This window comes from Vulpes lagopus, chromosome 3 (genome assembly GCF_018345385.1).
Source record: "Vulpes lagopus strain Blue_001 chromosome 3, ASM1834538v1, whole genome shotgun sequence".
Taxonomy (NCBI): Eukaryota; Metazoa; Chordata; class Mammalia; order Carnivora; family Canidae; genus Vulpes; species Vulpes lagopus.
In genome coordinates this window covers 130651014-130673942 of record NC_054826.1, presented here as the reverse complement: position 1 = coordinate 130673942, position 22929 = coordinate 130651014, and the positions used below count along the sequence as shown (strand labels likewise).

The 22929-nt window shown below is 53.6% G+C and overlaps 2 long non-coding RNA genes across 2 annotated transcripts in view; both read right to left on the bottom strand.

Annotated features, from left to right (window-relative positions):
* Window positions 1-4193: 4193 nt before the first annotated feature.
* Window positions 4194-5663, bottom strand: LOC121487753. Its single transcript, XR_005986908.1, has 3 exons — window positions 5562-5663; window positions 5211-5360; window positions 4194-4841 (listed from the first exon to the last, which is right to left on the bottom strand). It is a non-coding gene; the product is annotated as an uncharacterized LOC121487753 (long non-coding RNA).
* Window positions 5664-16797: 11134 nt separating this feature from the next.
* The window catches only part of LOC121488010, a 39243-nt gene continuing 33111 nt past the window's right edge, over window positions 16798-22929 (bottom strand). The window contains exon 3 of the long non-coding RNA XR_005986957.1: window positions 16798-19587. This is a non-coding gene — a long non-coding RNA (uncharacterized LOC121488010). The remainder of the gene's footprint in view (window positions 19588-22929) is intronic.

Here is a 22929-nt window from a genome sequence, read left to right as displayed (position 1 = left end):
CAGAGAGAGGGAGAAGCAGACTCCCTGCTGGGCTGGATCCCAGGACCCTGAGATCATGACCTGAGCCAAAGGCAGACACTTAACTGAGCCACCCAGACATCCTTAGACCTATTCTGTATGACATTTCATTTAATCCACACAACTACCCTACAAGGTGAAGGTTATTGTGCCCAGTTTACAAAACGTGAAGATTCCAGAAACTAAAGGACACTCAAAGTTATAGATAGTGACAGTCAAATCTTGAACCCAGGTCAACTCAATTCCAAGGCCACATTCTTCCCAGGTGGCCAGCGAAGAAAACCAATAGAGTCGTCAAAAGGAGGGGCTGCACTTTAAAACTGTTGAGAGCTAACACTTTCTTTAAATAACAGCATCGTAGCAGGACTCATAGAAGAATGGGTCATCACTCCCTCTTTCCTCAGGTCGAATGAAACACTGGCTTCCAGACGGTTCCCAGACAAAGCTCCTCTCTCCCTCCTACCCCTCTTCTTCTCACATCACCAGGCCTCCTTTATTCACTGGCTCAGGCCCACACGACTCAGCTCCAGCCTGGTCTCCACCCAGAAATCTTCCCAGCTACAACCCCAGAAGGGGTCCCTCCTACTAACTTCCCCGGACTCCCTTCTGTCAACTAGGCTCCCTGCCCTTTGTGTTACTGATTTATGTACAAACTCCCTCCCGTCCAAAAGCTCTCCAGTGCACAGCGCACATGGTCCTTTTGCATAACCTGAACCTACTGGTGCCCCCTGCGCTCTGTTAACGGTTTGAATCAATGAGTGACTCACTCAATCAATGGCGGTAGGGAAGACAGGCATGAAGAGAGAGAAAACCAGAATTATCCTCTTCTACTTCACTATTTGTGTAAGACCAGGCTGTGAGTGGCTCAGAATAATTTGTGTGCCATATTTGGCACCACTGCGCAAGCCTGAGCCATTTTGGGGTTGGAAACTCCCAGGAAAAGAGATGGAATTATCCTCTTGGAGAAATATGCCCGTGTGGCTGGCCCAAGGCAGGGGAGGAGGAGTTTTCAATGTTGGTAGAGATTTCATGTCCTGAGGAAAACCAAATCCCAAGGGGATGCCCTGTTTGTGACATCTTAGCACGATTACTCATTCATTCCTTCATTCACACAACCTTGCCCGATGACTAGACCCATATTTGCTCTAAGCCAGGCACCCACCTCAGCACCTGAGGGACAAGAGGCAAATAAGATCTGCTCGTGCTGTGCTTGCTTCAGCAGCACATATATAAGATCTGCTAGTGCGGTGCTGTGTGCTCAGACCCAGCTGGTGGGCCAGGAGAGGCCCTGCCACCAGGAGAGGATGGGGCTTCCCTGGGAGGCTCAGCCAAGCCCACAGGTGGGAAGCAGGTGGCTGCTTCTGGAGCCAAATCTGTGCATTGCTGGGAAGCATGGTTTCACCTGGAGGCTCGGCTAACTCTCCAGCCTTTGACGTCAGGGCTGGTGGATGAGTGCCATGCAAGAGGCAGGGAGGGGAGCGGGGGCAGGAACAGGTGACCAAGAAACAGCCAGGTACCCAGGGTGGCAGCTGCTCATACCCGAGCGTAGTGGGGAGTGCCAGCAAGTCGGGGAGCTCCTGGCCGGAGTCCCCACAGGACCTCCATATCAGGCACCGTGGGGTCACTCCCCACCCCTGCATACTAGACCAGCTTGGCACAGGGAGCCGGCTCTTTAGAGGGCTTTAAGCTCTACAGTCCATGAACATAAAAGTGTGTAGCAGAGAGAGGGACAGGACTTGAATTAGACTGGAAGACTAGAGTTTGAGATTATTTGACTAAGAGAGAAGGAAGCATTTAAGTGACTTGGTTGTTCACAATTATTTGGAAGGTATTAGGATGACCACATTAACCCGAATGGTCTGCATGTCAAACCCAGGGGACGAGCAGGGCAGGACACCATCATGTTGTGTAGGCAAAGAACACAAGGAGATCTAACACTAGTGTTTCTGTCCTTGGTCCAGGGTTCTTGCTCATCCAGGCTGCCTCTCCTGACTCCACAGGCCCAAGGGGGGTTCCGCATTAGGGGGACTGAGATGGAGCCTGTGATGGGGAGCTGTCTGGTAGCTCCAGGCAGCGACCTCAGGACTGGCCAAGGAAGCAGCGCCTGGGGAGCGCCTGGCAGAGAGGGAGGGGGCAGCTCCGCCTCCCCCCCCCCCCCCAGGCCTGTGCAGCCTGTGTTTCCTCGTTTCCTCGGTACCCTGCCACTCTGCCCAGTGCTCAGGCCCCAGTGGCCCTGGCAGCCTGAGTGCCTTCCTTACCAGGCCTTGTCAGGGATGTCTTGGGGAATTCAGAAGCTTCGCCTGGGGCGGGCAGGTTGGGGAGGGGGATGACCAGGTTCTGTCTGTGACTATGTGCCTGCAAGAAAACAAAAATCCACTAAAATGATTTTTTTCCTTCCTACAAAGGAAGGAGGTTCACAGCTAGTCCCTGGCTGCCAGAGGAGAGCCCCCTCTGAATTCCTTCCCTGTCTTGGCTATAAAGCTGTTAAGCTGCTCATTTGAGTTCAGGGGCCGAAAGCCTGCCCCACAGAGCTGTGGCTGGCCTGCTTAACTCTAGTGACCTGGCAGGGGCACGGGGTGGGGTGCTTTGCTCTCTGCTCGGCTCTCCCTTGCATGGAACACTCAGACAAGCTCTCCCTCGGTTCCAGGGAAGAGGGCTGATGGCTCAGCTCAAACCCTTCCTCTCTGCTCAAATAACTTCCCAATGCCCCACCTCCCTGGAGTGGATCTAGCACATTCTCCCATTCACTGGGCACTTACCTTGGGCCAAAGGGTTTGCATACCCGAGCTCCTTCAGCCCACCCACCCCCACCCCACCCTGTGGAGGAGGTATAATCCACAAGCTAAAGATGAGAAATCTGAGACTCAGAGAAGTTAACCTGTTTGGGTCAGTTGTAAATTCGGGCTTGGATCTAATATAATCCTCACGCCGGCCATTTCACGTTAAGTGCTGTTATCAGGTTTTCATAGGAGAAGACACTGAGACTCACAAGGCTACTTAAGCATATCTGGGGCAAACAGCTGCTAAGAGGCCTCTGGAATCAGAGCCCGAAGCCCAGCCTGTGTTTGCAATCTTCTCTCCCTACTGGGTGGGTTGTCTTCCCTCCTGCCACCCATCGCTGGGCCTCCAGACCTCTGCTGCTAAGTGTCCCCTACCCGTCAGCACCCTTCTTCCCCACCCAGCCAGCTCTCGGAAGCCAGCTCTGAGTATCTCCACCGTCCATCTGTGCCGTCTGGCTCGAAATAGGCTTCCTCCACTAGGTCTCCCGGACCCTTGGGGCCCTGCTCCCCATCACTCCTTTCCCATCTCCGAGCACATTACGACCCAGAAGAGCACTGATGGTACTCTTGGCCTGTCTCACATGTGTCGGTTTTGTTCCTGCCTCCTCGTGCCCTTTCCTAAAGGACAACAGCCAGCAGCCTGGGATGTCACATCCTTCCCGGGCCGGAGACGTCAACTCCAGATTACCCGAACTTCCTCAGGCTGGAGGGCACCGTTTCGGTATCTGCTGCATCATCTAGCCCAGTGCCAACCACAAAGTCGGTGTGGAATAAATCCACACGTTTGTAAGTCATTGTTCAAAGCATTTGAATACCCATGATTTGGACGAGTCTTCCTGAAAACCTTGTGGGGGGGGTATGCAGATTCGGAGGGGCTCACCACAGCAAAGGTGACCAGCTGGTTGCTAAGAAGACTGGGACCAGGACCCAGGTTTTCCGATCCCATGGCAGGGCTCTTTCCTCAACCCAGGCCAAAGACTGTTTCATGGAACTGCGTCCCTTCCCCGATCCGCTAATTTTCTCCACTGTTTCCTCCTCCACAGAGCCGTGAAAAAGACCCTGCTGGGGTTCCCTTTGTTGAAGGGGCCTTTTATTTTTTTTAAGATTTTGTTTATTTATTTATTCGTGAGAGAGGCAGAGACCCAGGCAGAGGGAGAAGCAGGCTCCCTGCAGGGAGCCCGATGCAGGACTCGATCCCAGGACCCCTTAGGTCATGGCCTGAGCCAAAGGCAGACGCTCAAGCGCTGACCCCCCAGGTGACCCATTGAAGGGGCCTTCAGAGGGCCTCTGAGGGCAGCCCTGAGGCAGAGGGTAGGGGTGGTAAGAGGCATCTCAGGGGAAGCCCTGAATGAGACTGGCACCCGGCAGAGAAGACCGTCCCAGTGCCCCCCAAAGGGTTCTGGCAGGGTTTTAGGTCTGCGGAGGGCCTGCTCCACCCCAAGGCCCTGCAGGGCACCACCAACCAGTAGGGGCCGTGGTCAGGTACAGACCAGTCCCCAGGTAGCCACAGGCTCCTTTCTCCAGGCCCGAGGGGAAGGGGAGCACTAGAGACGGGCTGCTGCCTCTGGCGAAGGAGGACATCATCCGGGCAGCGGAGGGGGTCAGGCTCTGTTGTGCCCCAGGCGCAGGAGGGCACCAGAATTGGGCCAGCCTCCCTCAGACAGCGGGTGCCCCCATCGGGCAGATCTGCAGCTGCTTTTCCAAAAGGGAGAAGCGGGTCGTGTGGAACAGTCCTCATTCTTACCCAGCCCGACGGGCCGCAGGATGTGGGGCGCTTCCAGGAGCACAGCCCCTTCCCCCACAAGCCGACCAGCCGGCCACGGGATCTGGGCCCGAGGCTCAGGAAGGCAGGCAGGGTCAGGGCGGCAGCCTGGCAGCCCGGCAGGCGGCACCTCCTTCGTGGCTACTCCAGTGTCTGCACAGCACCCGCAGCGTGGCCCTGCCTCTCTGGCTGGGGGCTCGTTGCCTCAGGGATGAGGCCAGGGTTGGGGGGCCCGGCTGTGTGGCCCTGGCTCCCGGTGTTTGCTCCAACTGCGCAGCTTCCTGCTCTGGGAAATGCAGGATTAATTGAAGGACACGTGCAGCAATTACGGAAAGTGGGAGGTGGGGGGGGGACTGTCTGCAGGTGCCACCGGGAGACCAGGAAGTGATGCACCCCCTCACTTTATGCTGAGCTGCCTCAACAGGTGTCAGTGGAGCTGTCACTGCACCCCAAGTACAGCACCTCGCAGTCCGAGTGCACACTTGGGGGGGCTGGCCAAGCCCCTGGGGGCCCACGGGGAGGCAGGTTTGCAGAGCAAGGCCACCCAGCTCCAGCCCATCATGGCCAACCCCATGTTAGCTCACCACCCACTTTGTGCCGCAGACACTGCAAGGTTACAAGTAGTATAAGATTGGAACAGGGAAGCTCACCGCACAGCAGAGAAGACATCCAGGAATACGCGTGGCACGTTTGCATTTTCAGGTATAATCCTGTTTCCAACATCCTGTGAACTCTGGTGAGAGTGGGGAACGTGTGCACTCTCTTGCTCACACCTGTGATCCCAGTGCCCGGCACACAATCTGGAACACAGTAGAGGCTTAATACGTGTTTGTCAAACGAGCAAGTAGACAAATGCCCGGGTGGCGAGTTGACCAGCAGGTTCACTGGTGCACGGCAGGGAACACGTGCTCCCCGCCGGCTGCCCCCCCCCGAACCCCTCGGCTTTCTCTCAGGAGACCCCCCTCACGTCTCTCCCTTCTCTCCTGCAGGCCCCTCCTGACCTGCACTCTGCGGTTTTGCATTCAGTGCCCCGTTCCCGTGGCCCCTGAGCCCAGGTTGCTTAAGAGAGCTAACAGCAGCCGGCCAGAGTCCGCGCAGATGCGCTTCGACGTGCTTGGCCTGGCTGGAGGGCCCTAGACCGAACCCGATGTATTTTTAGCTCCTTGGGTATCTGGAAAGGTATTGAGATGCAGTCGTGGTCACAGATACCGGGCAAATCAGTATTCTGCCGCTGGCCTCCCCACACCAGCAGTTTCCGCTCAGTGTCTCCAAAGCAAGGGTTGCCATGGAGATGGAGTGCCAGGGCAACTGACTTCCTGTCGGGAGAGGGAGACGGCGGCACAGCTCCCGGGGGAGCCCAGGAGCTCCTTGGATGGCCACGGCACGTCTCCTGAAGGCAGACGATGGCAGGAGTCCCTGGCGTCCCGGGAAGGAGGTCAGTCGGGAGATGGAGGATGCCGTTTCTGGAACTTCATTCAGGGAGGGACTGATTCTATTTCTTCCTCACAGGTGGCGGGGACTGGTTTGGTTCTCCCTCTGTCCCCTTGCCCAGGGACTGCGGCCATCTAAGAAAGCAGCCTGGAAGCTGGTTGGGGAGGAAGGTGGCAGCCCCATTCTGAGTACAGGTCGGTCCTGGTGCGCACCTGGACCCCAAGCTCCGTGAGCGGCGGGCGGAGGCCAGGTCCGCCCAGTCCTGGAGGCATTGGACTTACGGGAACCCACTCTTGGGATGGCGCTGCGCAGGGTTTTGTCCTTGCTGTTGTCTGCGAGGCTGCCCAGACAGGTGGCCTGGTCCCCACCTTCCCCGTTCACTCACTAAACATTTCCGGCGTGCGGAGCTGCCAGGGGCTCCACGAGGCTAAAGGCCCCACCTACCGCGGCCGAATTTGCAAGGTGTGAAGCCCAAGAGCAGCCAGGTCTGTCGGGTCCATAGATTCGGAGGGCCGAGAGCCTGAGGAAGCTCTGAAGAGCACGTAGCCTGAGCCTCACATTTCAGACAAAATAGATTGAGGCCCAGAAAGAGCAGGAGCCAGGCCACTCGGGGAGTTGGTGACAAAACAGGATCAGGATTCTTCTGCCCACACTTCTCACCACCCAGGGCTCCTTCCAGAGAAATGTGCCGCCCTGAACTTTTACGGGCTGCTCACTCCATGTCGGGGACTGGATCAGCTACCAATTCCTTTTAGTTGTTGTTGACAGAGACCTGACCACAGCGACTTAAGCGAACAAGGAGAGCTCATTCTCTCATAAAAGATGTCCAGGGGCAAGCATTACAGGGCTGTTGACAGTTGGGCAAAGTCGTCAGTGGTGCCGGTTCCCTGGTTTTCTGAGTCCCTGCCTTCAGCACAGGGGCTTGATTTTAACTGCCCAGGATGGCTGCTGGGGTTCCGGCCATCACAGCTCCATTCCAGGCAGAAAAGGAGGAAGAGAACAGAACAAAAGGGCCTGTGTGCCTTCTCTGCCTGCCCCTGCCCCGCCTCCTTAGGGGTCTTCCTGAAAGCCCATCTAAGGTCCATGTAGAGCCCATTGGCACTGCTAATTGCAAGAAATATTGAGAAATGTCATCTTTCACCTGGGCACACTGCTACCCTAAATACAATTGGGGTTGCGGTGGGAATGAAGAGCAGGAGAATGACACTTCTAAATGTTCTGCAGCGTGTATATATTTATTAGAAAATGAGGGGGCAAACTCCAAAAACTACCCATCCGACCACCTGTTCATCCACACAGGTGATGTTTAGCCTTGCTCAGGGTCCTCAGTGATAGGCTACTTCCATGAGGTGGCACAAAGATTCTTTTTTTTTTTTTTTTGGCACAAAGATTCTTAAGGCAGGGTTTAAACAAACTTAAGATCACTGCAGTTCAGTTTGAACAAAATCCCCAGACCCTGCGGATTCACCCTTGGAAAAGGCCTGGAGCGGGAGTGGCATATCCACCAGGAGCTGTAGAGATCACGGCCTCACGCAGACCCAGCCGCCAGCCCTGAGCCTGCCCGCCGCCAGCCCCCAGCCCAGCCCACCTGGGAAGGCCTCCCACTTGCCTGAATCCCGCACCCTCGGGACTGCCGGGCCCCCCACCCACTGGAGTCACCCTGAGCCACCAGCTGGGCGCCGCGTTCGCCAGGAAGCCTCCGCCTTCGTGCAGCCTCAGCTCACACCTGGCTCTGGTTACCTATGAATGGGAGCCGCTCTCCTCAGATGGCCGTTCTCTTCAGGTAGCCAGTCTCCTCAGATGGCCATTCTCTTCAGGTAGCCGGTCTCCTCAGAGGGCCGTTCTCCTCAGGAGGCCGTTCTCCTGAGGTGGCCGTTCTCCTCAGGTGGCATCTCCGCAGGTGGCCATTCTCTTCAGGTAGCTGGTCTCCTCAGGTGGCCGTTCTCCTCAGGCGGCTCTTCTCCTCAGGTGGCCGTTCTCTTCAGGTAGCTGGTCTCCTCAGGTGGCCATTCTCCTCAGGTGGCCGTTCTCCTCAGGTGGCTGTTCTCTTCAGGTAGCCAGTCTCCTCAGGTAGCTGGTCTCCTCAGGCGGCTCTTTTCCTCAGGTGGCCATTCTCTTCAGGTAGCCCATCTTTTCAGGTGGCTGTTCTCTTCAGGTAGCTGGTCTCCTCAGATGGCCGTTCTCTTCAGGTAGTTGGTCTCTTCAGGTGGCCGTTCTCCTCAGGTAGCTGGTCTCCTCAGGTAACCGTTCTCCTCAGGTGGCCGTTCTCCTCAGGTGGCAATTCTCTTCAGGTAGCTGGTCTCCTCAGGTGGCCTTTCTCCGCAGGTGGCCGTTCTCCTCAGGTGGCCATTCTACTCAGGTGGCTGTTCTCTTCAGGTGGCTGTTCTCTTCAGGTAGCTGGTCTCCTCAGGTGGCTGTTCTCCTCAGGTAGCCGTTCTCTTCAGGTAGCCAGTCTCCTCAGGTAGCTGGTCTCCTCAGGTGGCCATTCTCCTCAGGTGGCCATTCTCTTCAGATAGCTGGTCTCTCAGGTGACCGTTCTCCTCAGGTGGCCTTTCTCCACAGGTGGCCATTCTCCTCAGGTAGCTGGTCTCCTCAGGTGGCCATTCTCCTCAGGTAGCCATTCTCTTGAGGTAGCTGGTCTCCTCAAGTGACCGTTCTCCTCAGGTGGCCGTTCTCCTCAGGTGGCCATTCTCTTGAGGTAGCTGGTCTCCTCAAGTGACCGTTCTCCTCAGGTGGCCATTCTCCTCAGGTGGCCATTCTCCTCAGGTGGCTGTTCTCTTCAGGTAGCCAGTCTCCTCAGGTAGCTGGTCTCCTCAGGCAGCTCTTTTCCTCAGGTGGCCATTCTCTTCAGGTAGCCCATCTTTTCAGGTGGCTGTTCTCTTCAGGTAGCTGGTCTCCTCAGATGGCCGTTCTCTTCAGGTAGTTGGTCTCTTCAGGTGGCTGGTCTCCTCAGGTAGCTGGTCTCCTCAGGTGGCCGTTCTCCTCAGGTGGCCATTCTCTTCAGATAGCTGGTCTCCTCAGGTGACCGTTCTCCTCAGGTGGCCTTTCTCCACAGGTGGCCATTCTCTTCAGGTAGCTGGTCTCCTCAGGTGGCCGTTGCTCCTCAGGTGTCCATTCTCTTCAGGCAGCTCTTCTCCTCAGGTGACGGTTCTCTTCAGGAAGCCGGTCTCCTCAGATGGCCGTTCTCTTCAGGTAGTTGGCCTCTTCAGGTAGCTGATCTCCTCAGGTGACCGTTCTCCTCAGGTGGCCATTCTCTTCAGGTAGCCGGTCTCTTCAGGTGGCTGTTCTCTTCAGGTGGCTGGTCTCCTCAGGTAGCTGGTCTCCTCAGGTGGCTGTTCTCCTCATGTGTCCATTCTCTTCAGGTGGCTGGTCTCCTCAGGTAGCTGGTCTCCTCAGGCGGCTCTTCTCCTCAGGTGGCCGTTCTCTTCAGGTGGCTGTTCTCTTCAGGTAGCTGGTCTCCTCAGGTGGCTGTTCTCCTCAGGTAGCCGTTCTCTTCAGGTAGCCAGTCTCCTCAGGTAGCTGGTCTCCTCAGGTGGCCGTTCTCCTCAGGTGGCCATTCTCTTCAGATAGCTGGTCTCCTCAGGTGACCGTTCTCCTCAGGTGGCTTTTCTCCACAGGTGGCCATTCTCCTCAGGTAGCTGGTCTCCTCAGGTGGCCATTCTCCTCAGGTAGCCATTCTCTTGAGGTAGCTGGTCTCCTCAAGTGACCGTTCTCCTCAGGTGGCCGTTCTCCTCAGGTGGCCATTCTCTTCAGGTAGCTGGTCTCCTCAGTTGGCCGTTCTCTTCAGGGAGCCGGTCTCTTCAGGTGGCTATTCTCTTCAGGTAGCTGGTCTCCTCAGATGGCCATTCTCTTCAGGTAGCTGGTCTCCTCAGGTGGCCATTCACTTTAGGTAGCTGGTCTCCTCAGGTGGCCGTTCTCCTCAGGTGGCCGTTCTCTTCAGGTAGCTGGTCTCCTCAGGTGACCGTTCTCCTCAGGTGGCCGTTCTCCTCAGGTGGCCGTTCTCTTCAGGTAGCTGGTCTCCTCAGGTAACCGTTCTCCTCAGGTGGCCATTCTCTTCAGGTAGCTGTTCTCCTCAGGTGGCCGTTCTCCTCAGGTGGCAATTCTCTTCAGGTAGCTGTTCTCCTCAGGTGGCCATTCTCCTCAGGTGGCTGTTCTCTTCAGGTAGCCGGTCTCTTCAGGTGGCTGTTCTCTTCAGGTAGCTGGTCTCCTCAGATGGCCATTCTCTTCAGGTAGCTGGTCTCCTCAGGTGGCCGTTCTCCTCAGGTAGCTGGTCTCCTCAGGTGGCCGTTCTCTTCAGGCAGCTGGTCTCCTCAGGTGACCGTTCTCCTCAGGTGGCTGTTCTCTTCAGGCAGCTGGTCTCCTCAGGTGGCCATTCTCCTCAGGTGGCTGTTTTCTTCAGGTAGCTGGTCTCCTCAGGTAGCTGGTCTCCTCAGGTGGCCGTTCTCCTCAGGTGGCCGTTCTCCTCAGGTGGCCGTTCTCTTCAAGTAGCCGGTCTCTTCAGGTGGCTGTTCTCTTCAGGTAGCTCAGGTGGCCATAAGGCAGGTCAGGACGCAGAGGAGACCCATAGGCAAGTGAAGCCTGGGCCTGGAGGCCTGACTGCCGGCGCCCCGTTGGAACACTCCAAGAGGGGGCAGGCCAAAGGGGCTCCTCCGCAGGGACCCGCTGCTCCACTCAGCGTGGTGCTTCTCCATGATATTTGTACGTAACACATTTGCCCCAGGCACGATGAAAGGTTTTTGAGGGGGGGACAGTGAGAAAGCAAGAATCAGTCTATTCAACATGAAACTGGGTGGCTGACTGATGACAGTGCCCAGACGCTCCTAGTGTATGCAACACCTGCTCACCCCTTAATCTTTGCTCACCGAACGCCAGTTTTATTTGGGAGCAGTAACGGGCTCAGTTGCAGTATCTGGCCTCTCAGGCTTGCTGGCAAACGGCCAGAGGGCTGAACAATAAAGTAGAGGAAAACATCTCTGGGAAGGCTGTCCATCCCTTATTGAAAGGCAAAGGCCCCATGGAGAAGACTGGCCTCACCCTCCCCTTCTTCCTGCCTGCAGTGAGCAGGAGATGTTTGGGAGTGAAGGGGGCCATCCTGCAACCCTGGTTGGAAGAGCCCTGTGCTATGATAGCGGAGCTGGAAGCTAGAAGGATCTGAGGTCCTTTAGGGTTCTCCTGACAACATCCCTGCACTACCTACTTCCTGACTTCTTGTTACATGGCAAAAATTGAAGCCCCATTTGGGTGAGCCAGCGTGGGTTTCTTTTAAGGGAAGCCAAAAGCGATCCTAACTGATGCCCAAGGATTGCCAAAGGGCTGTGCCTTTTTGTGTGATTGCAGATTTGCCAACCCATCTGTAGTTCCTGTCCTGGTTCTGTCCCCAGGCCCACTTTACTTCCTCACCGGGCCAGCTTGGAGCAGACCACCCTATGTATCGGGGAAAGAAACTGGATGGATTCTCCCAGCAGAATTTCCAGCAGGCCTGGGCTTGCATCTCAATTGTTCATCTTGATATATCACTCTGGGGGAAGGTGAAGATTTAAGTCCCATGGACTGCTTTTACTCCTCCCGAGAGAGAATATGGCATCCAGGAAAATGCTTCTTGGCTGAGAAGTTCCTGAGAATTAAAAACTTGGTACTCCCAAACTCAGGAAGAGAATCTTCTCTCTTCTCATCTCAAACCATTGAGGCCATAGGACTGCTTCCTATGATTGCAGGTCTCAATCCTTTGAGAGCCATAAGATCTAAAGGCTTTGTAAGGAGGAAATCATGATTGTATCATCTGTCAGATTTTTCTCAGTTCCCCCAAATCTTTTTGGGTGCTTGCTATGTGTCTAAATAGTCTTCGCAAAATGAACAAATGGCTTTAAAAGATTCTTGCAAAGAAAACTGGATTGGAGATCCTATTAATAATGGAAACATGAGAAACAGTAAAAAAAAAAAAAAAATCTGGAATGATCTTTCTCCTCCTGAATAAGTGCCTTTAGTAGCTGGCAAAAGCAATGACAGTCTCATTGGATCTAAAAAGATGTTGACCAAAAAAACCCAGCATTTTCAAGATAATTCTAAAATATGGTTGACAGTTATCATTGTTAACGAAGGTTATTGCCCTAACAGTTTTTGCCCTCTGATATTAGCTATTGATAGTAGAAAGCTTGCCAATTAGTAAGATAGTTAAAAATTAGGAATCCAGGGGCACCTGGGTGGCTCAGCGGTTTAGTGCCTGCCTTCAGCCCAGGGCCTGATCCTGGAGACCCCGGGATGGAATCCCACATCCGGCTCCCTGCATGGAGCCTGCTTCTCCTTCTGCCTGTGTCTCTGCCTCTCTCTCTCTCTCTCTCTCACTCTCTCTGTGTCTCTTATGAATAAATAAATAAAATCTTAAAAAAGCAATCAGGCACTCCCACAATGAATATAAACTTCTTCAATTATTTCATTGATGCTTAAACTTATTAACCATACTTACCCCAGTATTTAACAAAATTTCATTAAATGTAGTAAGTGTATACAAGAGTCTTTTGGTGCTTCTTTGTAATTGCAAAACACAAAAAGCCATGTGCCCTTAGGGAAACAATTGTTTTTCTTTTCTTTTCTTTTTTTTTTTTTTAAGATTGATTTATTTATTTATTTATTTATTTATTTATTTATTATTTATTCATGATAGACATAGAAAGAGAGAGAGAGAGAGGCAGAGACACAGGCAGAGGGAGAAGCAGGCTCCACACAGGAAGCCCAACGTGGGACTCGATCCCAGGACTCCAGGGTCACGCCCTGAGCTGAAGGCAGGCGCTAAACTGCTGAGCCACCCACCCAGGGATCCCCAACAATTGTTTTTCTACCATGAAAAAAAATTGACTAAAATACACAAAAAACAACATGGCAACAAAATATGTAATCTTTAGTCAGCAGATCTTATTGAAAGATTCATAGAAAACACTGCTGAAAATTTTAAGAAGTGACTATTAAAGCAGAGTATGTGCTGCTCTGGGGTGCCTGGCTAGCTTAATCGGTAAAGCGTGTGACTCTTGATCTCGGAGTTGTTAAGTTCAAGTCCCACATTAGGTGTAGAGATTACTTAAAAATAAAATCTTACAAAAAAATTTTAAAAGGGCACCTGGGTGGCTCCGTGAGTTAAGCGGTCATGGCAGTCGGTCCTGCTCGGTGGGGAGTCTGCAGCTCCCTCTACACCTCACCACCCCCAACTCATTCTCTCTCTTGTTCACTCTCTCTCTCAGATGAATAAATAAAATATTTTTAAAAATAAATAAATAAAATAAAAATGAAACATTATGCCTTATAGCAAGTTTGCTTTATATTTGATTGAAAACATAAAGCTTTCTAATACCTCAGTTAATGGGATTGCCGGGTTTTGTTTAAATACTAGAAAGAGGGGATCCCTGGGTGGCTCAGCAGTTTGGCACCTGCCTTTGGCCCAGGGCGGGATCCTGGATTCCTGGGATCGAGTCCCACGTTGGGCTTCCTGTGTGGAGCCTGCTTCTCCCTCTGCCTGTGTCTGCCTCACTCTCTGTGTCTCTCATGAATAAATAAATTTAAAAATCTTTAAAAATAAAAAAATAAAAAAAATCTTTAAAAATAAGTAAATAAATACTAGAAAGAAATGTTTTTGAATCACCCAAGAAAAGATGTGTGGAAGAAGAGTAAATGAGTAATTTCTCAGAAAAAAAAAATCCCTTATAGGAAAACTATTGACTGAAATACAAAGGGGAGCCTGGGACGAGGTTATACAGGTAGAACCACATTGTTATCCATTCACTTGACAGCCAAGAGGTAAAAGCCAGATGTGCATAAACGCTGAGGGTTGTCCTTCATGTCTTTAATTTTACAAAAATTAGGTCTTTAAAGTCCTGTGGCATCTTTGTAGCACTTGGTAAAGTGATAGAGTGACCAGGAAGCTCTCCCATTTCACACAGAGGATCCCCAGTGTTGTCTCAGCTCGTACTTAAAAGAGTTCCCAAACTTAGAGATAAATCACATGCTTTTCTTATGAAGACAAATGTTCCATTTTTATTGCCCTTCTCTGTGATGACAAATGGCTGTCAGATTTTTTTTAATAAGCACTCTCGATCTGTCCCTTTCAGAGAAAGGTAATGCTTCATCACCTCTTAAAAAATAAACTCATGCCACGGAAAGAGCACTTGAAAACAGATGTTTGGATGTTCCTGTTGTTACACAATTTTGTTCCAAACCCTGCTTGATACCTTTCAATCTCTCCAATCTGCATACTGCAAAAGAATTGGCAACAGAATTTTCTAACTTGGTTTAGAATCTTTTTTTTTAAGATTTTATTTATTTATTCATGAGAGACGTACACACAGAGAGACAGAGAGAGAGAGAGGCAGAGACCCAGGCAGAGAGAGATGCAGGCTCCATGCAGGGAGCCCGATGTGGGACTCTATCTCCAGGATCAGACCCTGGGCTGAAGGCAGCGCTAAACCACTGAGCAAACCAGGGATCCCCGGTTTAGAATCTTTTAAACAAGGGGCACCTGGGTGGCCCAGTCAGTAAGCGTCTCCCTTTGGCTCAGGTCGTGATCCCAGGGTCCTGGGATGGAACCCTTCATCAGGCTCCCCGCTCAGTGGGAGTCTGCTTCTTCTGCTCTCCCTGCTTGTGCTCTGTCTCTGTCTCTGTCAAATAAATAAATAAATAAAATCTTTTTTTTTTTTTTAAGAATCTTTTATATGAGAAGTGTCCATAGGTTTGTACTCCCTTTTATTAAAATTGTAAAAATAGGGACACCTGGGGGGCTCAGTGGTTGAGCGTCTGCCTTCGGCTCAGGGCGTGATTCTGGGTCTAGGGATCGAGTCCTGAATCGGGCTCCCCACAGGGAGCCTGCTTCTCCCTCTGCCTGTGTCTCTGCCTCTCTGTGTCTCTCATTTCTCAATAAAGAAATAAAATCTTTGAATAAAAGAAGTATTTAAAGAAATACTGTGCTTTTGCCTCACCTGGCCTCCATCAACCTCATCAAACTGACCTTTCTCACCTCTTCTCCAGGAGCCTTCTTCCTGCCTACTTATTTGAGGTCTAGGTTTGGACCAAGACCCACTCAAAGCCCATTTCCTGCTTGCACCTCTTCCATCCTGGCCTCGGGAGTCCTCTCCAGGCTGCCCCTCCCCTGAGAGCTATTCTAGAGACTTATGTGCACAGGTGGACACTGTCGGCACGGATCGTGATGAGAATGTCCTGTTTCTGCAGCTGGACTGTGACACCTGGAACCGCCAGCCTGTGGGCCTCCATGTAGGCCCAGCGCCTAGAACAGAGCCTTGTAAACAGTGGGACATGCTGCATGCAGGCCTCCTGACTGTACAACGCTGCTGCTGTACACAGCAAATGCTCACTGGTGACAGCATGACATCTGGGGTCAGCGAGGTGAACCGTCTGCATCTGTCACACGCATTTTTCTCTAGTGGGAGGAGGGCCACGAGCTGTGATCCTAGCATTGCTGCCTGCCTGGTGGCAGAGCGGACTCGTGGGGTGAGAAGCCATGGGGGTGCTCATTTTGTTCCGTTCTGGGGGCAGCTGGCTATCTCGAGCCCAGTGACCTGCAGGCTGGATGCTGTATCATCCCTCGGGTAAAAGCTATGGTAATAACTGCTATTCTGGGCCAAAATACATTTAGTGATGCCCTGGGGGATTTGGGTGCATGAGGCACGCTTTAAAAATACATGAGAATTTAAGAGCTCCCCCCCACATACACCTGCTGGAAGAACACATCCACACTCCTGGGCTAATATTAGGGCTGTTTACGTTCTATGGCTGGCATTTCCTGGGCCCTCTACAATTGCCCCTGGAGACAGAGTGATACTTTGGCACCCTTGGTCCAGAAAGGATTACTGGGGCTAAGAAGGAGCACGTCTAGGCAACACAGACATGTAGACAGACGCCCAGAAATATGTGGGCCACTCCAAACAGAGCCATCATCTGGCCGGGTTGTCCTGGGTTTAAGGTGGCCTTTAGATAAGGGAGTCCAGTTAGAGGGGGTCATTTCAGATGAGGGACAAATGGTCCCCAAATCCAGTGTTACACACAGACTAAGAAACACAGCTTTTCCAGTGGGGAAACTACTTTGGGAAAGAAATGAAGCCCTGTAAGGCAACAGTCTCCCTTCCATTCCACCCCCCCCCCACCCCCCACCCCCGCCGCCGAAAGGGGCAGGGGAGGAAGGGGAGAGGGAGAGAGAGAATCTTAAGCAGGCTCCACAGCCCATGCCAGGCTCGACTTGGGGCTCGATCTCCCAACCCTAACATCATGATCTGAGCTGAAATCAAGGGTCAGATGCTTGGGATCCCTGGGTGGCTCAAGGGTTGAGCATCTGCCCTCAGCTCAGGGTGTGACCCCAGGGTCCTGGGATGGAGTCCCCCATCGGGCTCCCCGCAGGGAACCTGCTTCTCCCTCTGCTCGTGTCTCTGCCTCTCTCTATGTCTCTCATGAATAAATAAATAAAATCTTCTTTTAAAAAAAGTCAGATGCTTAACTGACTGAGCCATTCAGGAGTCTCAACAGTCTCCCTTCCTAAAACAAACCCTGACTCTTCTGAGCTTCAAGTGAGGAGGCAACGGGGGCATCTTCATTTGAGGAGGGCACTTTGCAAGCGTCTCTTTGCCTGTGGGTTTTGCCTCTCCTTTGAGCACCACTCTCCCTGGTCACACGAGTTGGGGGGGAACGTCTCTTTCTCATGTTGCCTTTAGTACAACTGAGGCAGATCGGAATTCTAAATGGGGACTTGATGTTAAAAAAAAAAAAAAGAGAAAGAAAATAAGGCACAAAGACAGTTCCAGTATCAAAGCATAATTTATTGACACTACACAAGAGCTTCTTGTACCCAACCCCTTCCCCCACACTCTTTAAAAGTCCCTAGAAAAATCTCTCTTACAGTGTGTAAGCTCTTCCTAGGTTGGAAGCCTTGGGAAACAGGTTCCCAAGTGTCTGATGAGTAACCAGTAGACCGCTCAGGCTTCCTGGGTCTAGAGCAACAGAAGCAAGCAGACGAACAAAAGCCCCCCATCCCCCGCTCCAGCAGAGGACAGCCCGTAGCCATCAGAACCTGAGGCCCCAGGAAGAGGACTGCAGCCAGAGCCCAGAGGGGCGGAGAGGGCTGCCCAACTGAATCAGCGGGCCCCTCTCCCCAGGCAGCCCTGGGCCTGATCCCCCACACGCTGTTCTCCTGGCTGCTTGAGTTCCTTGGATCCCAACAATACTTAATGTAGACATGTCACCCCCACGGGCTGGGGGAGAGAGCTCAAGTCGACCACCTTCCATTTAGCACCAGGGAAGCCTGTTCTGGGCCCCGGAGAACTCAGAGCCAGGACAGAGCTCCAGGGCAGGGCTGGAGGTTGGGTCGGGACGGGACAGCTAAGGTGCTGCCCAGAACTAGACCCTCTCCTCCTGAAAACAGAGATACTCGGCTGGTAGTGCGAGGTATTAGCTAGGATGCCATGGGGCTGGCTCCTGCGCTGCGCAGGACAGAAGGAGCGCTCCCGAGCACCAGCTGGATGCGAGCACTCTAATGCTTATGTGCAGTCCCGCCACCCCCAGCAGCTCCGTGGAACAGGGGCAGAAATGAGGAAGAGCACATAAGTTAGGGTGCGGTAAGGGCTGCAAGCCCAGGCTTGGTGTCCCGGATTCACGGCCGTGGGTGGGGAGCTCTGGGCTGGGCTGCGTGGGGCTGAACGGCCCTTGGGAGCTTGGTAGGCACAGGGCAGGACCCTAGAGGGCTGAGCAAGGAGGGTGGAGGCCAAGTGCAGAAGAACCGGGTGGCACACAGAAGTGCCGCCTGGGAACGAGTCTGGACTCCTTGGAGATGGTCACGAACACAAGCCATGGTGGCCGCTACCCTTACGGAGACCTTGAGGTCAGCCGGGTGGCCCTGGGACAGCTCATTTGCCTCCCCAGCAGCCCTGCCCCCGTCCTGCGATGAGGAAGTAGCTCTGCACCTCTCCTCTGGGCAGGAGCCCCTAAGTGGCAGGGCTGGGCTTGAACCCCTGGAGTCCAACCCCATCCGGTCTCTGCTCTCAGCTCTGTACCTGCCACAGCTGGTGTGGCGAGCCTGGCCCTGCTGGACCCCATTTCTTTCCCTGGTGTCCTTTGGCGTTTGTACCCCAAACGACCCCAATAGCAGGAGATCCCTGAAATCCTAGGTTCCCTGGGCCCCCGAGGACCCCACGCCTCGATGCACTGTTGTCATGGGGATGTTTGCTCCTTCTGAGGCCCCCCTCCCCATCTCACGGTTAGTTCCCCTGGGGCACCCGACTTTCTCTCCTCGGCTTGCTGGCTTGCTGGCTTGCTGGGCGGGCTGAGCCAGCAGCTGCCGCTGCCAAGGGGCCTGCAGGAAAACAAATGCAGGAGCCCCGCGGGTCCCTGGGGCTCCCCCTTCGCAAGCAGCCTGCAAACCTCTGCAGGCAGCGCCCTTGGGGACGGCTACTCGTCACTTGTTTGGCTGCCGGAGGCCTGGGCGCCTGTGCCGCCCGGCTTTGCTGGGGACGGGGACGGGGGCACCAGCTTCCTGGGAGCCGAGGGCTTGGGGACCTGTGGGGCTGCTGCTCAACCCCGCATCAGGCCTGCTTCAGGCTCACTCTGCCGCAGAACAACGTCGTGTTTGCTTGTCTGCTATCGATACTGCAGTGGCTGTCTGGGGGTTTCTCTGAAGCAAACTGGTAAGCTCCAGGCGTGGAAGTACGTTTCCGGCTCAGTGCTGCGCTCACGCGCGTGGGTTCAGCTTGGACAGGCCAGCTTTTGTTCCGTCACTGCCTCCATGTCCTGCGTGAATCTGAACCTTCCAGACACCTCCATCCCCCCGTGCCCCCACGTAAGCACACTCCTAAATAGATTCAGAATCTGGCTCCCGCTTCTTTCCCTGGATAGTGAAACATCCTTTCAGCCCCTCAGGGTCAGGCTGTGGCCGCAGCCACTGTCTCACGTCTCCCTGCAGCAGGACGTGGCCCTCTGTGTTCAGTTGCCATTTTGAACCTCCTTGCGCCTTCCGCCGTCAGCGCTGCCTCCTGAGGGAGCAAATGCCCCCTAGGCCTTCCTATAATGTCGTCGCTAAACCACATGATATTTTTTCCCCAGTTTTATTGAGGCGTAATTTACACAGAGCAAAATATGCCTTTTAGTGCACGGTTCCGTGACTTCTGATGAATACATGTGGTCACACAAGCAGCACCACGATGAGGATGCAGAGCACGTCCACCCCCCAAAGGTTCTTTCACTCACCTCTGTGGTCAGGCCCACTTCCCACCCCAGCCTCTTGCCACCACCGGTCTGGATGGGTTCACTTCCTCCCTTGGAATTTTGCCTTTTCCAGAATGTCACACGAATGGAACCTGGAGCCCGGCCTCCCTGACTCAAATCCTATCAAGGACAAATCCTTGGTGTTGCATGTGTCACTAGTCTCCTCTTTTTTAATGCTACGTAGTATTCCAAGGTCGGGCCGGACCACAGTCTGCTTGCCATTCACCAGCTGAGGGATGTTCAGGCTCTTTCCGGTTTCAGGCAACGATGAGTAGTGTTGCTGTAGAGTCACGCAGAGGTTCCTGTGGACACGTGTCTCATCTCTCGGGGAAACATCCAGGCCGGGGATTTCTGAACGGTAAGGTAAGTACATATTTAACTTTCAAGAAACTGCCAAACTGTTCTCCAAAGTGGCTGTATTATTTTGCATCCCTACCAGCCAGAGAGGGACCCAGGTGCCCCCCGGGGCTCCCAGGGCTCCCGGTGCTGCCCCCCACCCCGCTCTCCCTCCTCCCACCCCATGGGCCGGGCTGCCTGCTACTTTGATGATGTGTGTCTGTGCTTCTTCCCCTCGAGTGAGCGGCAGTCCTGGAGGCAGGACCTGGGGGCCCCTGATTCCTGTGACCTACCCTGAGTGCAGGCAGGGCCTCGCTGGGTCTCAGTCACTCCTCGCTCCTTGCTCGTGTAGGGGAATGAATGAACGAATGAACGTGAGTGCTCTCCAGGTGGCGGCCACGTCTAAAGGACGGAGCTACCGATGCCCCAGCCCGGCTCACCTGGGACGACAACCCTGGGATTCAAAAACCCAACCCCGGGGATCCCTGGGTGGCACAGCGGTTTGCCGCCTGCCTTTGGCCCAGGGTGCGATCCTGGAGACCCGGGATCAAATCCCATGTCGGGCTCCCGGTGCATGGAGCCTGCTTCTCCCTCTGCCTGTGTCTCTGCCTCTCTCTCTCTCTCTCTCTCTCTCTCTCTGACTATCATAAATAAATAAAAATTAAAACAAAAAAAAACAAAAAACAAACCCCAAATGTGCTTCAAGCAGCTCCCCTTTGGACACGCAGCCCGTGCCTACCGGCCACCGCTCTGGGCCTGCCCCACCCCCTCTCTCGGCGACAGTGTCGCCTGGTCCCCCGGATCCCCGCCCTCCCTGCAGGTCCTGTGAGTGGTCCCCAGTCCCCACGGTGTGCAGGGATTCTTCGGTGGGAGGAGCTGCTCCCCGGGGGCTGGGAGCCCAGGAACTGCAAGGAGAGCTTGGAGAGTGGTCCCCAAGGGCCTGAGCGCAGGAGGCCCGCCCGAGCCCCCGCAGTCCTTGCCGAGGCCTGCCCTGGCCGCAGCTCACAGCCCGGGCTCTGGGGCAGCGGGGTCTCCGCAGGTGCAGGGGCAGCCCCGCGGACTGACAGCTGGGGTGCTGAGCGGGATGAAGGGCTCCAGCGGGGCATGGGGGGCAGTGGAAGGCTGCTGCAGCCGCAGTCCCAGAGGAGGGTAGAGACACGCAGGAGAACAAATCCGCGCCGGCTCCCGGGCTCCCGGGAGTCCAAGGTATTCTGTTCCCGTGAGGCAGGCCAGGCCCCAGGCCCCAGGCCCCACCCCCTGGAGCCGGGGACATTTTGCCAAGAGAGGAGAGGAATGAAATCTGCAAAGGTGGGCGCGGCTGGGACTTCAGGCTGTGCTCCCGGGGCTGCTGTGCGGCCCTGGGACAGGCTGGGTAAGGGGCTGTCAAGAAAGAAAAACCTTAGAGGTGGATCATCTGCTCCAAATTCCTCCTCCCCACAGGTGAGCTCTCTGAGGCCCAGGGCGGGGAAGGAGCTTGCTAGTGGTCACACTGCTAAAGTAGTAAAGAATAAACCAGAGCCCAGTCTCTGGACTCTTCTTTTCTTTTCTTTTCTTTTCTTTTCTTTTCTTTTCTTTTCTTTTCTTTTCTTTTCTTTTCCTTTCTTTGTAAAGATTTTATTTATTTGAGGGACGCCTGGGTGGCTCAGTGGTTGAGCAACTGCCTTTGGCTCAGGGCATGATCCTGGGGTCTTGGGATCAAGTCCTGCACCGGGCTCCCTGCGTGGAGCCTGCTTCTCCCTCTGCCTGGGTCTCTGCCTCTCTCTCCGTGTCTCTCATGAATAAAGAATACTTATTTGAGAAAGAGTATGCACACCCACAAGCAGGGATGGGGGGAATTGGGCATGACGGGAGGGGCAGAGGACAAAGAGACTCGGTTGAGTGTGAAGCCCAAGCTGACCCCATCTCCCACGACCCAGAGATCATGACCTGAGCTCACCCAGACACTCCTCTGGACTCTTTTTTCTTTTTTTTTTTTTTAAGATTTTATTTATTTATTCATGAAAGACACAGAGGCAGAGAGAGAGGCAGAAACACAGGCAGAGGGAGAAGCAGGCTCCATGCAGGGAGCCCGACATGGGACTTGATCCCGGGTCTCCAGGATCAGGCCCTGGGCTGAAGACGGCGCTAAACCACTGAGGCAAGCAGGGATCCCTCCCCTCCCTTTTTTTTTAATTTATTTTTTAACGATTTGCTTTATTTACTGATGAGAGACACAGAGAGAGGCAGAGACACAGGCAGAGGGAGAAGTAGGCTCCCTGCGGGGATCTCAACGTGGGACTCGATTCCCAGGACCCCAGGATCACTCCCTGAGCTGAAGGCAGATGTTCAACCACTGAGCCACCCAAGTGTCTCTCCTCTGGACTCTTTTAAGACCAGTTTTTAATCCAGAATCCTATCAACTCATCAGGAAAATCTAGTCTAGAAAGCTCTTGAAAAGCAAAAAGCTAAAAATGAGCCCAGATCTGTTTGGATTGGTGCATTCCTAGCCAAAATGCCTACACTGGTGTTGCCTCTGGTTACATGGGTTTCAGCCTGTGAGTGTGGTGCAAATGGGCATCTGTCTCCTTTAGAAAACCATTCCAAAAAAAGTGGGCTAGCTGCTCCTGGAAACATCTAGGCCCAGTTTTGCCAGGAAGCACACAACCATGTGGGGCTGTTTCTAGTTTAGGGTATGGCAGGAGGGGGTGGGCTCTGGAGTGGGAGAGGAGGCTGTCCCAGCACATGCTTCAGGAATCTTCCCTCTTGCTGACAGCTGTACAGTGGCTGATGGAGGCAGCTAGTGGTGGAGGAGGAGGCTCTGCTTACACATAAAAGGCTAACAGCGACCTGAAGCTTACACTGCGTAATCACTCATAATTACCCTACATTCCTCTGACTTGTCAACAGCATGACCAGGACAGATCCCCATTACCTGACACAATTTTCCCTAAAATTACGGACTTTTGATGACCTCCAAACTGACCTGACATAGTAATTTTGTTCTGAGGTACCTGGATATATCTATCTATCTGTGTCTCTGTCTCTGTCTCATCTGTCTTAGTCTATCAACTCTACTGGTCATACAGGCCCAAGCTGCCATATTTGTTCCATGAGATCCCCAGCTACAGCTGACTGTGTCAGAATCAGAGCCCTCTTAGTGTTGAACAATCTATTGGCTGGTTGGTAACCAATCAGATTCACCCACTCGAGAGTTTTAAATGAGTGCCAGAGAACCAGAACTCAATCAGAATTCAAAGGTTTTATAGAGTTGGGGACTTCACCTACCAACCAAAGCTATGAAGAGCCAAGGTTATCTGGAGGCCGAGAAGCTTTTTGAATAAGCTGGAATGAGGAATATGGCACAAAAGTGTAAATAGA